Here is a 4,728-nt window from a genome sequence, read left to right on the forward strand (position 1 = left end):
AATGTCAAACATTGTTTTGTGAGATCCATTTTATGTCTTATGCTTAGGTGTGTGATTTTTTTTTTTTTTTTTGCTTTTTAAAAAAATTTATTTTTATTAGAAAGGCAGAATTACACAGAGAAAAACATACGGAGAGAAAGATCTTCCATTCACTAGTTCACTCCCGAAATGGCTGCAACAACTGGAGCTAAGCTGATCTGAAACCAGGAGCCAGGAGCTTCTTTTGGGTCTTCCATGTGGGTGCAAGGTTGCAAGGCTTTGGGCCTTGCAGCTGGGATATGAACCGGTGCTTATAAGGGATCCTGGTGTGTGCAAAGAGAGGATTAGGCACCTGGTCTTTTGTAATTTCTTTTTAAAAAAAAGATTTATTTATTTTTATTGGTAAGGCAGATATACAGAGAGGAGGAGAGACAGAGAGGAAGATCCTCCACCTGATGGTTCACTCCCCAAGCAGCTGCAACTGCCAGAGCAGAGCCAATCCAAAGCCAGGAGCCAGGAGCTTCTTCCGGGTCTCCCACACGGGTGCAGTGTCCCAGTGCATTGGGCTGTTCTCTACTGCCTTCCCAGGCCACAAGCAGGGAGCTGGATGGGAAGTGGAGCTGCCGGGATTAGAACTGGCGCCCATATGGGATCCCAGGCGTGCTCAAGGCGAGGACCTTAACCACTATGCCATCATGCTGGGCCCGTGATTTCTTTTTTAAAACACACACACACACACACACACACACACATGCTTTAAACATTTTGGAGCATAGTGGAGGACAAGAGTTAATCTAATCAAAAAGGAGACCTCTGAGGCAACAGAAACCACTTCTCATTTTTCTTTTCTGAGAAAGCATCCTAAATTACTCACGGTTTGGTAAGAAGTCTTCACAGAAACAATGTAGACGGTAATGCAAGGGTTTAGGGTGGCATAGATTTGAAGACAGAGAGAAAGCTCCAAGGAGACTGCTAAATGCTTTAAAAAGGTAAGTCTCCCATGTTAGTGTTCTGATGAACTAAGATAGAATGTACATAATGTGGAACAAAGAAGTCTAGTTAGTGATGAATTACAAAGACTTGGTAGAGTAAGTGCAGGCTGGTTGCGATTTGCCACACCATCAGCTAGCAGAAGTTGGGATGGGTGCAATCCTGTAAAGCTAGACCACAGTATCACCTGGAAGGTATAGGATCTGGGGTTAGGAGTGGGCCTAGTAGGAAAATTGTGGGTACCCCTCTGATGGGCCTCAGTTCCCACTGGTGAGCATGAGACCCAGGGCTGGGAACAGGTCTGGTTGGACAGTAGGTGGAACTCACCAGGATGAGTGTGGGCTGGATAGTAGGGTTAGTCAGGCTGAGCTAGATTCCAACACCCATTGATGTGTATGAGATCCAAATGGGATGTGGGATGGACAGGATCAGCCTGCTGCACACACTGGCATGCACAGGAACCAAGGTTGGGGATAGGCCTTTGGGGGGTTGCTGGAAGTTACTCCGACTAAGCTGCAGTTCCTGTTGGTGTGCATGATGGTATGTGTGTGGTGGGCAAGGTTAGGCTGGGCCGCAGCGTCCATTGCTTTGCATATGTAATGAGGCTGGGGACAGAACTGGCCAGGTGACTGCAGTCACCAATGTGTAGGCTGATATGGGTGATGGATTGAGCTGGACCCTGCACTGGCTGGCACACACAAGAGTCAGCGTTGGGGTCACCTCTGGTGAAGTTTCTTTGGGGACCCTCCTCCACTGGACTGGACTCAGAACTCCAACCACAAGGCAAATTGCAGGATCTGTAGTCTGACAGTGGAATGCATGTGTCAGAACTGGGACTCCTTGGTTGTTGAAGCCTGTGCAGCAGACAGCATGCCCAGATGTATGTGGGGGGACATGACAACCAGTTCATTGAAGTTTGATGAGGATGTTGAGCACTGTAGATAACAGAAAAAAATTGGACGACAAATCCAGCCAAACTTTGACAGCAAGTACCTGGACAAATTGAGACTCAAAGGTGAACTATGCCAGCCAATGGACCTTGGAAGGAATTCCTCAACCTTGGAGCAACGAAATCAACAGCATCTCAGAATTACTGAAACCACTTAAGCAAACCTCAGAACACACCCCACATTGGGGACCATGGGATGACATTGGCTGGCCATCTCATATTCACCGGTTCTAATGGGGGTGATATGCTAGGAGTGGCCCTCTCCCTTTCACTTCCCCTCTTCCCCCAAATACAGGAAGAAAAAAATTGGAAGCAATTTTCTTATCCACTTTCCTCCATTCCTCACCTCTTCCCACCATGATTTATGGCTCACATGGACAGGCATCTTTCTTAATGAAGTAAACATCATGAAAATACATTTATTATAAAAATAAAGAAAACAAAAAGGCAATAATTCATAATGGAAAAAGTGAGGGCCCGGCACAATGACTTGATTGGCTAATCCACCATACAAGTGCTGGGATCCCATGTGGGTGCTGGTATGTCTCCTGGTTGCTCCACTTCCCATCCAGCTCCCTGCTTATGGCCTAGGAAAGCAGTGGAGGATAGCCTAAAACCTTGGGTTCTTGCACCTATGTGGGAGACCCAGAAAAGGCTCCTGGATTCTGCCATCACATTGGCTCAACTTACCAACCCTTAAAGCTGTTTTGGGGGTGAACCAGCAGATGAAGATCTTTCTTTCTGTCTCTTCTTCTCTATATAAATCTGCCCTCCAAATAAAAATAATTTTTTTTCCAAAAAAAAGCACTCTATGACTTTGAGTACTGAGAGATTTTCAGGAGCCCTTTTCCTACAACTGATTATTATTGTGGCTAGAAAAGAGAAAAATCTCAAATAAAATAAGCTTTTAACTGTGTACTCTTTATGTCCGTGTTTGGAAGGACACACATATGGACCTTGACACTGATTTTCCATATTGATGATGTTAGTCTGATACTCTCTTGAAGTTTATGAGTAATCTTTGTTATAACACTGTATTATAACATCTTTACTTTTATTTTTCTTTCTGCTTTACTTTTGTCTCTGTCTTCACCTTGGCTTTCTTCAACTCTGTTTATTCAAATCCTAGAAACAGTCAACAAATAAATCTGTGCTGACAGATGGGAACAGGAACTTTTGGTCGCCCTACTGTGTTGATCTGAATCATGTTATTGTTGGCATGGCATCTAAGACAAATGAGCTCCGGAATACCAAGTCAGAATTAAGTCTCAGTGGAAAGAACCATTGCTTAGTTAAAGGATATCAGAATGACATACTGTGAGATGAAGAATGGTTTGATGACTCAGAGCAAACTCACACTGTTGCTAGAAATCACGATGAAGGGAAGAATGAGTCAAAAATTACCAAAAGATTAGAACAAGCAAAGGGATATATGGATCTGAATAAATCTGAGTATTTCCCAAAGACCATCTTATATTTCTTCCTCAGACCAGTAAAGGTTGACACAAAATAATTTATGTTCCTACTGTCTGGTTGTTTCACAGGGAAAAAAAATGCCTTGGTTTGTAGCCTGGGATAAATGGTTTCTGAATCAGGCAAATGTTAGAAACAAAATGATTACAATTGTTTGTTGATTTTATGTCAGTATGCTATTAGAGAATGGGCCTAAAGACTTATTATTTTACAGGCCATTTTTCAATATTTATTGGGGCCAGTACAATAGTGTTGAAGGCTAATCCTTCACCTGTGGTAGACATCCAAGATGGCGGAATAGGGTAAAGAGTTGTCAAATTGGCCAGGGAGGGATTAATGGGGAAGAGACACAGCAGTTGTATACAGGTTGATGGCAGAGATGAGGGATCAGAGGACACTGGGAAGCAGTGTGGTGCAGCATTGGCAATCACCCGCTGATGATGAGAAGTCCATCTGAAGACAGGTGGGAAGGGGAAGCCACTAGAGAGGCAAGAGACTATTTATGTCATAGAATCCTGGATTTGGCCAATCCTTTGTTGCAATGCAAACTGAGACAAAGCAGGCAACACCTGCTGATAGGTGTTGGAGCAGAGTGGAGCATGTACCCCAAACTCTTTATCCCAATGGGTGGCATTTGTGCTCCATTTAGGTCAGATCTCATAGGAGAATATCAAAGCATCTGGAGAAACAATTAACTGAGCATAAGCCAAGCTCAAGAAGGACTCATATCCAGCTCCTTAAGGGACTTTTAAGTAATCTAATATGACAAATGCATTTTGCTCTTCCCAATAGGAAAATACAACTGGCTTAGCATCTCATGGGTTCCATTTAAAATTAGGTCTGGTTGGTTGACCCCTAGCCTAACTTCTCACAAGATCCGGCAAAAAATAGGTCCATGTTCCACACTGAACTTGTCTACATAAGAGAATAAATAGGGAACCAGGCACTGAATGGGAACACTAAAGACTGCTTAAAACTTGTTAATGACAGAGCTTAAAGATTAAATCTGCCTGATGAAAAAACCTGAAAACTCATATTGCAACAGGCAATGGTAAAGGAAGATTCATAAGCATCATTAACGGGGAAACTAATGTGGCACCCCAAAGGAACATCAGGTTGTTTCAATTTTAGAATTGGAAGATGAAGACGTAGAGGAAGTACCAAACAAACAATTCAAATAAATTGTTATAAAACTTTTCAAATAAAATTAGAAGCAGATGCAGGAATTAAGAAACTCCTACAAAGAAATAAAAAAATCCTTTTCACAAGAGATTGAAATTTTGAAATGAAATCAATTTGAATTACTGGAAATGAGGAATTCAATATTACAAAAAATA

Source organism: Ochotona princeps, chromosome X (assembly GCF_030435755.1).
Source record: "Ochotona princeps isolate mOchPri1 chromosome X, mOchPri1.hap1, whole genome shotgun sequence".
NCBI lineage: Eukaryota > Metazoa > Chordata > Mammalia > Lagomorpha > Ochotonidae > Ochotona > Ochotona princeps.